Below are 9,291 nucleotides of genomic sequence, written 5' to 3'. Positions count from 1 at the left end.
GAGGCCACCCGAGCATAGAAATAGCAAGAAAGAAAAAAAAACAAAAAAAAAACCGCACGTAAAATCTAAAAAAACGCAAACGGACAACGAAAAAGGGGGGGTGCAACACGAGGACTTCCCAGGGGGTCATCCATCCTAGTACTACTCTCGCCCAAGCACGCTTAACTGCGGAGTTCCGATGGGATCCGGTGCATTAGTGCTGGTATGATCGCACCCGAAATACTATCCATGCTTATTGCTTTTATGTCTTAAAAGACGCAGAACCTCCTTTGTTTTCGTACGCGAGGCGTGGGACCCACGTGACCGATCGGCTCCGTTCCAAAAATACGAAAACCATCAACCATGAAGCGGAGGCCACCCGAGCATAGAAATAGCAAGAAAGAAAAAAAAAACAAAAAAAAAACCGTACGTAAAATCTAAAAAAACGCAAACGGACAACGAAAAAGGGGGGGTGCAACACGAGGACTTCCCAGGGGGTCACCCATCCTAGTACTACTCTCGCCCAAGCACGCTTAACTGCGGAGTTCCGATGGGATCCGGTGCATAAGTGCTGGTATGATCGCACCCGAAATACTATCCATGCTTATTGCTTTTATGTCTTAAAAGACGCAGAACCTCCTTTGTTTTCGTACGCGAGGCGTGGAACCCACGTGACCGATCGGCTCCGTTCCAAAAATACGAAAACCATCAACCATGAAGCGGAGGCCACCCGAGCATAAAAATAGCAAGAAAGAAAAAAAAACAAAAAAAAACCGCACGTAAAATCTAAAAAAACGCAAACGGACAACGAAAAAGGGGGGTGCAACACGAGGACTTCCCAGGGGGTCACCCATCCTAGTACTACTCTCGCACAAGCACGCTTAACTGCGGAGTTCTGATGGGATCCGGTGCATTAGTGCTGGTATGATCGCACCCGAAATACTATCCATGCTTATTGCTTTTATGTCTTAAAAGACGCAGAACCTCCTTTGTTTTCGTACGCGAGGCGTGGGACCCACGTGACCGATCGGCTCCGTTCCAAAAATACGAAAACCATCAACCATGAAGCGGAGGCCACCCGAGCATAGAAATAGCAACAAAGAAAAAAAAAACCGCACGTAAAATCTAAAAAAACGCAAACGGACAACGAAAAAGGGGGTGCAACACGAGGACTTCCCAAGGGGTCACCCATCCTAGTACTACTCTCGCCCAAGCACGCTTAACTGCGGAGTTCTGATGCGATCCGGTGCATTAGTGCTGGTATGATCGCACCCGAAATACTATCCATGCTTATTGATTTTATGTCTTAAAAGACGCAGAACCTCCTTTGTTTTCGTACGCGAGGCGTGGGACCCACGTGACCGATCGGCTCCGTTCCAAAAATACGAAAACCATCAACCATGAAGCGGAGGCCACCCGAGCATAGAAATAGCAAGAAAAAAAAAACAAAAAAAAAAACCGCACGTAAAATCTAAAAAAACGCAAACGGACAACGAAAAAGGGGGGGTGCAACACGAGGACTTCCCAGGGGGTCACCCATCCTAGTACTACTCTCGCCCAAGCACGCTTAACTGCGGAGTTCTGATGGGATCCGGTGCATTAGTGCTGGTATGATCGCACCCGAAATACTATCCATGCTTATTGCTTTTATGTCTTAAAAGACGCAGAACCTCCTTTGTTTTCGTACGCGAGGCGTGGAACCCACGTGACCGATCGGCTCCGTTCCAAAAATACGAAAACCATCAACCATGAAGCGGAGGCCACCCGAGCATAGAAATAGCAAGAAAGAAAAAAAAACAAAAAAAAAACCGCACGTAAAATCTAAAAAAACGCAAACGGACAACGAAAAAGGGGGGGTGCAACACGAGGACTTCCCAGGGGGTCACCCATCCTAGTACTACTCTCGCCCAAGCACGCTTAACTGCGGAGTTCCGATGGGATCCGGTGCATTAGTGCTGGTATGATCGCACCCGAAATACTATCCATGCTTATTGCTTTTATGTCTTAAAAGACGCAGAACCTCCTTTCTTTCGTACGCGAGGCGTGGGACCCACGTGACCGATCGGCTCCGTTCCAAAAATACGAAAACCATCAACCATGAAGCGGAGGCCACCCGAGCATAGAAATAGCAAGAAAGAAAAAAAAAACAAAAAAAAAACCGTACGTAAAATCTAAAAAAACGCAAACGGACAACGAAAAAGGGGGGGTGCAACACGAGGACTTCCCAGGGGGTCACCCATCCTAGTACTACTCTCGCCCAAGCACGCTTAACTGCGGAGTTCCGATGGGATCCGGTGCATAAGTGCTGGTATGATCGCACCCGAAATACTATCCATGCTTATTGCTTTTATGTCTTAAAAGACGCAGAACCTCCTTTGTTTTCGTACGCGAGGCGTGGAACCCACGTGACCGATCGGCTCCGTTCCAAAAATACGAAAACCATCAACCATGAAGCGGAGGCCACCCGAGCATAAAAATAGCAAGAAAGAAAAAAAAACAAAAAAAAACCGCACGTAAAATCTAAAAAAACGCAAACGGACAACGAAAAAGGGGGGTGCAACACGAGGACTTCCCAGGGGGTCACCCATCCTAGTACTACTCTCGCACAAGCACGCTTAACTGCGGAGTTCTGATGGGATCCGGTGCATTAGTGCTGGTATGATCGCACCCGAAATACTATCCATGCTTATTGCTTTTATGTCTTAAAAGACGCAGAACCTCCTTTGTTTTCGTACGCGAGGCGTGGGACCCACGTGACCGATCGGCTCCGTTCCAAAAATACGAAAACCATCAACCATGAAGCGGAGGCCACCCGAGCATAGAAATAGCAACAAAGAAAAAAAAAACCGCACGTAAAATCTAAAAAAACGCAAACGGACAACGAAAAAGGGGGTGCAACACGAGGACTTCCCAAGGGGTCACCCATCCTAGTACTACTCTCGCCCAAGCACGCTTAACTGCGGAGTTCTGATGCGATCCGGTGCATTAGTGCTGGTATGATCGCACCCGAAATACTATCCATGCTTATTGATTTTATGTCTTAAAAGACGCAGAACCTCCTTTGTTTTCGTACGCGAGGCGTGGGACCCACGTGACCGATCGGCTCCGTTCCAAAAATACGAAAACCATCAACCATGAAGCGGAGGCCACCCGAGCATAGAAATAGCAAGAAAAAAAAAACAAAAAAAAAAACCGCACGTAAAATCTAAAAAAACGCAAACGGACAACGAAAAAGGGGGGGTGCAACACGAGGACTTCCCAGGGGGTCACCCATCCTAGTACTACTCTCGCCCAAGCACGCTTAACTGCGGAGTTCTGATGGGATCCGGTGCATTAGTGCTGGTATGATCGCACCCGAAATACTATCCATGCTTATTGCTTTTATGTCTTAAAAGACGCAGAACCTCCTTTGTTTTCGTACGCGAGGCGTGGAACCCACGTGACCGATCGGCTCCGTTCCAAAAATACGAAAACCATCAACCATGAAGCGGAGGCCACCCGAGCATAGAAATAGCAAGAAAGAAAAAAAAACAAAAAAAAACCGCACGTAAAATCTAAAAAAACGCAAACGGACAACGAAAAAGGGGGGTGCAACACAAGGACTTCCCAGGGGGTCACCCATCCTAGTACTACTCTCGCCCAAGCACGCTTAACTGCGGAGTTCTGATGGGATCCGGTGCATTAGTGCTGGTATGATCGCACCCGAAATACTATCCATGCTTATTGCTTGTATGTCTTAAAAGCCGCAGAACCTCCTTTGTTTTCGTACGCGAGGCGTGGGACCCACGTGACCGATCAGCTCCGTTCCAAAAATACGAAGACCATCAACCATGAAGCGGAGGCCACCCGAGCATAGAAATAGCAAGAAAGAAAAAAAAACAAAAAAAAAACCGCACGTAAAATCTAAAAAAACGCAAACGGACAACGAAAAAGGGGGTGCAACACGAGGACTTCCCATGGGGTCACCCATCCTAGTACTACTCTCGCCCAAGCACGCTTAACTGCGGAGTTCTGATGGGATCCGGTGCATTAGTGCTGGTATGATCGCACCCGAAATACTGTCCATGCTTATTGCTTGTATGTCTTAAAAGACGCAGAACCTCCTTTGTTTTCGTACGCGAGGCGTGGGACCCACGTGACCGATCGGCTCCGTTCCAAAAATACGAAGACCATGAACCATGAAACGGAGGCCACCCGAGCATAGAAATAGCAAGAAAAAAAAACAAAAAAAAACCGCACGTAAAATCTAAAAAAACGCAAACGGACAACGAAAAAGGGGGGGTGCAACACGAGGACTTCCCAGGGGGTCACCCATCCTAGTACTATTCTCGCCCAAGCACGCTTAACTGCGGAGTTCTGATGCGATCCGGTGCATTAGTGCTGGTATGATCGCACCCGAAATACTATCCATGCTTATTGCTTTTATGTCTTAAAAGACGCAGAACCTCCTTTGTTTTCGTACGCGAGGCGTGGAACCCACGTGACCGATCGGCTCCGTTCCAAAAATACGAAAACCATCAACCATGAAGCGGTGGCCACCCGAGCATAGAAATAGCAAGAAAGAAAACAAAAAAAAACCGCACGTAAAATCTAAAAAAACGCAAACGGGCAACGAAAAAGGGGGGGGGGTGCAACACGAGAACTTCCCAGGGGGTCACCCATACTAGTACTACTCTCGCCCAAGCACGCTTAACTGCGGAGTTCTGATGGGATCCGGTGCATTAGTGCTGGTATGATAGCACCCGAAATACTTTCCATGCTTATTGCTTTTATGTCTTAAAAGACGCAGAACCTCCTTTGTTTTCGTACGCGAGGCGTGGGACCCACGTGACCGATCGGCTCCGTTCCAAAAATACGAAAACCATCAACCATGAAGCGGAGGCCACCCGAGCATAGAAATAGAAAGATAGAAAAAAAAAACCGCACGTAAAATCTAAAAAAACGCAAACGGACAACGAAAAAGGGGGGGGTGCAACACGAGGACTTCCCAGGGGGTCACACATCCTAGTACTACTCTCGCCCAAGCACGCTTAACTGCAGAGTTCTGATGGGATCCGGTGCATTAGTGCTGGTATGATCGCACACGAAATACTATCCATGCTTATTGCTTTTATGTCTTAAAAGACGCAGAACCTCCTTTGTTTTCGTACGCGAGGCGTGGAACCCACGTGACCGATCGGCTCCGTTCCAAAAATACGAAAACCATCAACCATGAAGCAGAGGCCACCCGAGCATAGAAATAGCAAGAAAGAAAAAAAAACAAAAAAAAACCGCACGTAAAATCTAAAAAAACGCAAACGGGCAACGAAAAAGGGGGGGGGGTGCAACACGAGGACTTCCCAGGGGGTCACCGATCCTAGTACTACTCTCGCCCAAGCACGCTTAACTGTGGAGTTCTGATGGGATCCGGTGCATTAGTGCTGGTATGATAGCACCCGAAATACTATCCATGCTTATTGCTTTTATGTCTTAAAAGACGCAGAACCTCCTTTGTTTTCGTACGCGAAGCGTGGGACCCACGTGACCGATCGGCTTCGTTCCAAAAATACGAAAACCATCAACCATGAAGCGGAGGCCACCCGAGCATAGAAATAGCAAGAAAGAAAAAAAAACCGCACGTAAAATCTAAAAAAACGCAAACGGACAACGAAAAAGGGGGGTGCAACACGAGGACTTCCCAGGGGGTCACCCATCCTAGTACTACTCTCGCCCAAGCACGCTTAACTGCGGAGTTCTGATGGGATCCGGTGCATTAGTGCTGGTATGATCGCACCCGAAATACTATCCATGCTTATTGCTTTTATGTCTTAAAAGACGCAGAACCTCCTTTGTTTTCGTACGCGAGGCGTGGGACCCACGTGACCGATCGGCTCCGTTTCAAAAATACGAAAACCATCAACCATGAAGCGGAGGCCACCCGAGCATAGAAATAGCAAGAAAGAAAAAAAAACAAAAAAAAACCGCACGTAAAATCTAAAAAAACGCAAACGGACAACGAAAAAGGGGGGGGGGTGCAACACGAGGACTTCCCGGGGGGTCACCCATCCTAGTACTATTCTCGCCCAAGCACGCTTGACTGCGGAGTTCTGATGGGATCCGGTGCATTAGTGCTGGTATGATCGCACCCGAAATACTATCCATGCTTATTGCTTGTATGTCTTAAAAGACGCAGAACCACCTTTGTTTTCGTACGCGAGGCGTGGGACCCACGTGACCGATCAGCTCCGTTCCAAAAATACGAAGACCATCAACCATGAAGCGGAGGCCACCCGAGCATAGAAATAGCAAGAAAGAAAAAAAAACAAAAAAAAACCGCACGTAAATTCTAAAAAAACGCAAACGGACAACGAAAAAGGGGGGTGCAACACGAGGACTTCCCATGGGGTCACCCATCCTAGTACTACTCTCGCCCAAGCACGCTTAACTGCGGAGTTCTGATGGGATCCGGTGCATTAGTGCTGGTATGATCGCACCCGAAATACTGTCCATGCTTATTGTTTGTATGTCTTAAAAGACGCAGAGCCTCCTTTGTTTTCGTACGCGAGGCGTGGGACCCACGTGACCGATCGGCTCCGTTCCAAAAATACGAAGACCATGAACCATGAAACGGAGGCCACCCGAGCATAGAAATAGCAAGAAAAAAAAAACAAAAAAAAACCGCACGTAAAATCTAAAAATACGCAAACGGACAACGAAAAAGGGGGGGTGCAACACGAGGACTTCCCAGGGGGTCACCCATCCTAGTACTATTCTCGCCCAAGCACGCTTAACTGCGGAGTTCTGATGGGATCCGGTGCATTAGTGCTGGTATGATCGCACCCGAAATACTATCCATGCTTATTGCTTTTATGTCTTAAAAGACGCCGAACCTCCTTTGTTTTCGTACGCGAGGCGTGGAACCCACGTGACCGATCGGCTCCGTTCCAAAAATACGAAAACCATCAACCATGAAGCGGTGGCCACCCGAGCATAAAAATAGCAAGAAAGAAAACAAAAAAAAAACGCACGTAAAATCTAAAAAAACGCAAACGGGCAACGAAAAAGAGGGGGGGGGTGCAACACGAGAACTTCCCAGGGGGTCACCCATCATAGTACTACTCTCGCCCAAGCACGCTTAACTATGGAGTTCTGATGGGATCCGGTGCATTAGTGCTGGTATGATAGCACCCGAAATACTATCCATGCTTATTGCTTTTATGTCTTAAAAGACGCAGAACCTCCTTTGTTTTCGTACGCGAGGCGTGGAACCCACGTGACCGATCGGCTCCGTTCCAAAAATACGAAAACCATCAACAATGAAGCGGAGGCCACCCGAGCATAGAAATAGCAAGAAAGAAAAAAAAACCGCACGTAAAATCTAAAAAAACGCAAACGGACAACGACAAAGGGGGTGCAACACGAGGACTTCCCAGGGGGTCACCCATCCTAGTACTACTCTCGCCCAAGCACGCTTAACTGCGGAGTTCTGATGGGATCCGGTGCATTAGTGCTGGTATGATCGCACCCGAAATACTATCCATGCTTATTGCTTTTATGTCTTAAAAGACGCAGAACCTCCTTTGTTTTCGTACGCGAGGCGTGGGACCCACGTGACCGATCGGCTCCGTTTCAAAAATACGAAAACCATCAACCATGAAGCGGAGGCCACCCGAGCATAGAAATAGCAAGAAAGAAAAAAAAACAAAAAAAAACCGCACGTAAAATCTAAAAAAACGCAAACGGACAACGAAAAAGGGGGGGGGGGTGCAACACGAGGACTTCCCGGGGGGTCACCCATCCTAGTACTATTCTCGCCCAAGCACGCTTGACTGCGGAGTTCTGATGGGATCCGGTGCATTAGTGCTGGTATGATCGCACCCGAAATACTATCCATGCTTATTGCTTGTATGTCTTAAAAGACGCAGAACCACCTTTGTTTTCGTACGCGAGGCGTGGGACCCACGTGACCGATCAGCTCCGTTCCAAAAATACGAAGACCATCAACCATGAAGCGGAGGCCACCCGAGCATAGAAATAGCAAGAAAGAAAAAAAAACAAAAAAAAACCGCACGTAAATTCTAAAAAAACGCAAACGGACAACGAAAAAGGGGGGTGCAACACGAGGACTTCCCATGGGGTCACCCATCCTAGTACTACTCTCGCCCAAGCACGCTTAACTGCGGAGTTCTGATGGGATCCGGTGCATTAGTGCTGGTATGATCGCACCCGAAATACTGTCCATGCTTATTGTTTGTATGTCTTAAAAGACGCAGAGCCTCCTTTGTTTTCGTACGCGAGGCGTGGGACCCACGTGACCGATCGGCTCCGTTCCAAAAATACGAAGACCATGAACCATGAAACGGAGGCCACCCGAGCATAGAAATAGCAAGAAAAAAAAAACAAAAAAAAACCGCACGTAAAATCTAAAAATACGCAAACGGTCAACGAAAAAGGGGGGGTGCAACACGAGGACTTCCCAGGGGGTCACCCATCCTAGTACTATTCTCGCCCAAGCACGCTTAACTGCGGAGTTCTGATGGGATCCGGTGCATTAGTGCTGGTATGATCGCACCCGAAATACTATCCATGCTTATTGCTTTTATGTCTTAAAAGACGCCGAACCTCCTTTGTTTTCGTACGCGAGGCGTGGAACCCACGTGACCGATCGGCTCCGTTCCAAAAATACGAAAACCATCAACCATGAAGCGGTGGCCACCCGAGCATAAAAATAGCAAGAAAGAAAACAAAAAAAAAACGCACGTAAAATCTAAAAAAACGCAAACGGGCAACGAAAAAGAGGGGGGGGGTGCAACACGAGAACTTCCCAGGGGGTCACCCATCATAGTACTACTCTCGCCCAAGCACGCTTAACTATGGAGTTCTGATGGGATCCGGTGCATTAGTGCTGGTATGATAGCACCCGAAATACTATCAATGCTTATTGCTTTTATGTCTTAAAAGACGCAGAACCTCCTTTGTTTTCGTACGCGAGGCGTGGAACCCACGTGACCGATCGGCTCCGTTCCAAAAATACGAAAACCATCAACAATGAAGCGGAGGCCACCCGAGCATAGAAATAGCAAGAAAGAAAAAAAAACCGCACGTAAAATCTAAAAAAACGCAAACGGACAACGACAAAGGGGGTGCAACACGAGGACTTCCCAGGGGGTCACCCATCCTAGTACTACTCTCGCCCAAGCGCGCTTAACTGCGGAGTTCTGATGGGATCCGGTGCATTAGTGCTGGTATGATCGCACCCGAAATACTATCCATGCTTATTGCTTTTATGTCTTAAAAGACGCAGAACCTCCTTTGTTTTCGTACGCGAGGCGT

The 9,291-nt window shown here is 47.7% G+C and overlaps 27 non-coding genes across 27 annotated transcripts; all 27 read right to left on the bottom strand.

Moving 5' to 3' along the window:
- Positions 1-97: 97 nt before the first annotated feature.
- LOC145142506 (5S ribosomal RNA) lies at positions 98-216 on the bottom strand. The gene has a single exon (XR_013723563.1). It is a non-coding gene; the product is annotated as a 5S ribosomal RNA (ribosomal RNA).
- A 232-nt stretch (positions 217-448) lies between these two features.
- Positions 449-567, bottom strand: LOC145155411 (5S ribosomal RNA). Its single transcript, XR_013735853.1, has one exon. It is a non-coding gene; the product is annotated as a 5S ribosomal RNA (ribosomal RNA).
- A 229-nt stretch (positions 568-796) lies between these two features.
- Positions 797-915, bottom strand: LOC145144396 (5S ribosomal RNA). The gene has a single exon (XR_013725404.1). It is a non-coding gene; the product is annotated as a 5S ribosomal RNA (ribosomal RNA).
- A 219-nt stretch (positions 916-1,134) lies between these two features.
- LOC145140829 (5S ribosomal RNA) lies at positions 1,135-1,253 on the bottom strand. The gene has a single exon (XR_013722305.1). It is a non-coding gene; the product is annotated as a 5S ribosomal RNA (ribosomal RNA).
- Positions 1,254-1,482: 229 nt separating this feature from the next.
- LOC145136520 (5S ribosomal RNA) lies at positions 1,483-1,601 on the bottom strand. The gene has a single exon (XR_013720508.1). It is a non-coding gene; the product is annotated as a 5S ribosomal RNA (ribosomal RNA).
- Positions 1,602-1,832: 231 nt separating this feature from the next.
- Positions 1,833-1,951, bottom strand: LOC145154374 (5S ribosomal RNA). The gene has a single exon (XR_013734848.1). It is a non-coding gene; the product is annotated as a 5S ribosomal RNA (ribosomal RNA).
- Positions 1,952-2,182: 231 nt separating this feature from the next.
- LOC145155410 (5S ribosomal RNA) lies at positions 2,183-2,301 on the bottom strand. Its single transcript, XR_013735852.1, has one exon. It is a non-coding gene; the product is annotated as a 5S ribosomal RNA (ribosomal RNA).
- Positions 2,302-2,530: 229 nt separating this feature from the next.
- LOC145144395 (5S ribosomal RNA) lies at positions 2,531-2,649 on the bottom strand. The gene has a single exon (XR_013725403.1). It is a non-coding gene; the product is annotated as a 5S ribosomal RNA (ribosomal RNA).
- Positions 2,650-2,868: 219 nt separating this feature from the next.
- LOC145140821 (5S ribosomal RNA) lies at positions 2,869-2,987 on the bottom strand. The gene has a single exon (XR_013722302.1). It is a non-coding gene; the product is annotated as a 5S ribosomal RNA (ribosomal RNA).
- A 229-nt stretch (positions 2,988-3,216) lies between these two features.
- LOC145136447 (5S ribosomal RNA) lies at positions 3,217-3,335 on the bottom strand. Its single transcript, XR_013720469.1, has one exon. It is a non-coding gene; the product is annotated as a 5S ribosomal RNA (ribosomal RNA).
- Positions 3,336-3,564: 229 nt separating this feature from the next.
- Positions 3,565-3,683, bottom strand: LOC145154210 (5S ribosomal RNA). The gene has a single exon (XR_013734694.1). It is a non-coding gene; the product is annotated as a 5S ribosomal RNA (ribosomal RNA).
- A 229-nt stretch (positions 3,684-3,912) lies between these two features.
- On the bottom strand, positions 3,913-4,031 carry LOC145152866 (5S ribosomal RNA). The gene has a single exon (XR_013733388.1). It is a non-coding gene; the product is annotated as a 5S ribosomal RNA (ribosomal RNA).
- A 226-nt stretch (positions 4,032-4,257) lies between these two features.
- Positions 4,258-4,376, bottom strand: LOC145143785 (5S ribosomal RNA). The gene has a single exon (XR_013724818.1). It is a non-coding gene; the product is annotated as a 5S ribosomal RNA (ribosomal RNA).
- A 228-nt stretch (positions 4,377-4,604) lies between these two features.
- LOC145144111 (5S ribosomal RNA) lies at positions 4,605-4,723 on the bottom strand. The gene has a single exon (XR_013725129.1). It is a non-coding gene; the product is annotated as a 5S ribosomal RNA (ribosomal RNA).
- A 222-nt stretch (positions 4,724-4,945) lies between these two features.
- Positions 4,946-5,064, bottom strand: LOC145148449 (5S ribosomal RNA). Its single transcript, XR_013729333.1, has one exon. It is a non-coding gene; the product is annotated as a 5S ribosomal RNA (ribosomal RNA).
- Positions 5,065-5,297: 233 nt separating this feature from the next.
- Positions 5,298-5,416, bottom strand: LOC145149412 (5S ribosomal RNA). Its single transcript, XR_013730271.1, has one exon. It is a non-coding gene; the product is annotated as a 5S ribosomal RNA (ribosomal RNA).
- Positions 5,417-5,635: 219 nt separating this feature from the next.
- Positions 5,636-5,754, bottom strand: LOC145136388 (5S ribosomal RNA). Its single transcript, XR_013720434.1, has one exon. It is a non-coding gene; the product is annotated as a 5S ribosomal RNA (ribosomal RNA).
- A 233-nt stretch (positions 5,755-5,987) lies between these two features.
- On the bottom strand, positions 5,988-6,106 carry LOC145143777 (5S ribosomal RNA). The gene has a single exon (XR_013724808.1). It is a non-coding gene; the product is annotated as a 5S ribosomal RNA (ribosomal RNA).
- Positions 6,107-6,335: 229 nt separating this feature from the next.
- On the bottom strand, positions 6,336-6,454 carry LOC145152865 (5S ribosomal RNA). Its single transcript, XR_013733387.1, has one exon. It is a non-coding gene; the product is annotated as a 5S ribosomal RNA (ribosomal RNA).
- Positions 6,455-6,681: 227 nt separating this feature from the next.
- On the bottom strand, positions 6,682-6,800 carry LOC145153843 (5S ribosomal RNA). The gene has a single exon (XR_013734332.1). It is a non-coding gene; the product is annotated as a 5S ribosomal RNA (ribosomal RNA).
- A 229-nt stretch (positions 6,801-7,029) lies between these two features.
- LOC145145651 (5S ribosomal RNA) lies at positions 7,030-7,148 on the bottom strand. Its single transcript, XR_013726614.1, has one exon. It is a non-coding gene; the product is annotated as a 5S ribosomal RNA (ribosomal RNA).
- Positions 7,149-7,366: 218 nt separating this feature from the next.
- LOC145136311 (5S ribosomal RNA) lies at positions 7,367-7,485 on the bottom strand. The gene has a single exon (XR_013720380.1). It is a non-coding gene; the product is annotated as a 5S ribosomal RNA (ribosomal RNA).
- Positions 7,486-7,719: 234 nt separating this feature from the next.
- Positions 7,720-7,838, bottom strand: LOC145143776 (5S ribosomal RNA). Its single transcript, XR_013724807.1, has one exon. It is a non-coding gene; the product is annotated as a 5S ribosomal RNA (ribosomal RNA).
- Positions 7,839-8,067: 229 nt separating this feature from the next.
- LOC145152864 (5S ribosomal RNA) lies at positions 8,068-8,186 on the bottom strand. The gene has a single exon (XR_013733386.1). It is a non-coding gene; the product is annotated as a 5S ribosomal RNA (ribosomal RNA).
- Positions 8,187-8,413: 227 nt separating this feature from the next.
- LOC145153842 (5S ribosomal RNA) lies at positions 8,414-8,532 on the bottom strand. Its single transcript, XR_013734331.1, has one exon. It is a non-coding gene; the product is annotated as a 5S ribosomal RNA (ribosomal RNA).
- Positions 8,533-8,761: 229 nt separating this feature from the next.
- LOC145145650 (5S ribosomal RNA) lies at positions 8,762-8,880 on the bottom strand. The gene has a single exon (XR_013726613.1). It is a non-coding gene; the product is annotated as a 5S ribosomal RNA (ribosomal RNA).
- A 218-nt stretch (positions 8,881-9,098) lies between these two features.
- On the bottom strand, positions 9,099-9,217 carry LOC145135695 (5S ribosomal RNA). Its single transcript, XR_013719978.1, has one exon. It is a non-coding gene; the product is annotated as a 5S ribosomal RNA (ribosomal RNA).
- Positions 9,218-9,291: the final 74 nt, after the last annotated feature.

Source organism: Lactuca virosa, chromosome 1, assembly GCF_052849685.1.
Source record: "Lactuca virosa cultivar CGN04683 chromosome 1, Lactuca_virosa_CGN04683_v6, whole genome shotgun sequence".
Classification (NCBI taxonomy): Eukaryota; Viridiplantae; Streptophyta; class Magnoliopsida; order Asterales; family Asteraceae; genus Lactuca; species Lactuca virosa.
Note: the sequence above shows the minus strand (reverse complement) of the source record. Positions and strands in the feature narration are given on the sequence as shown.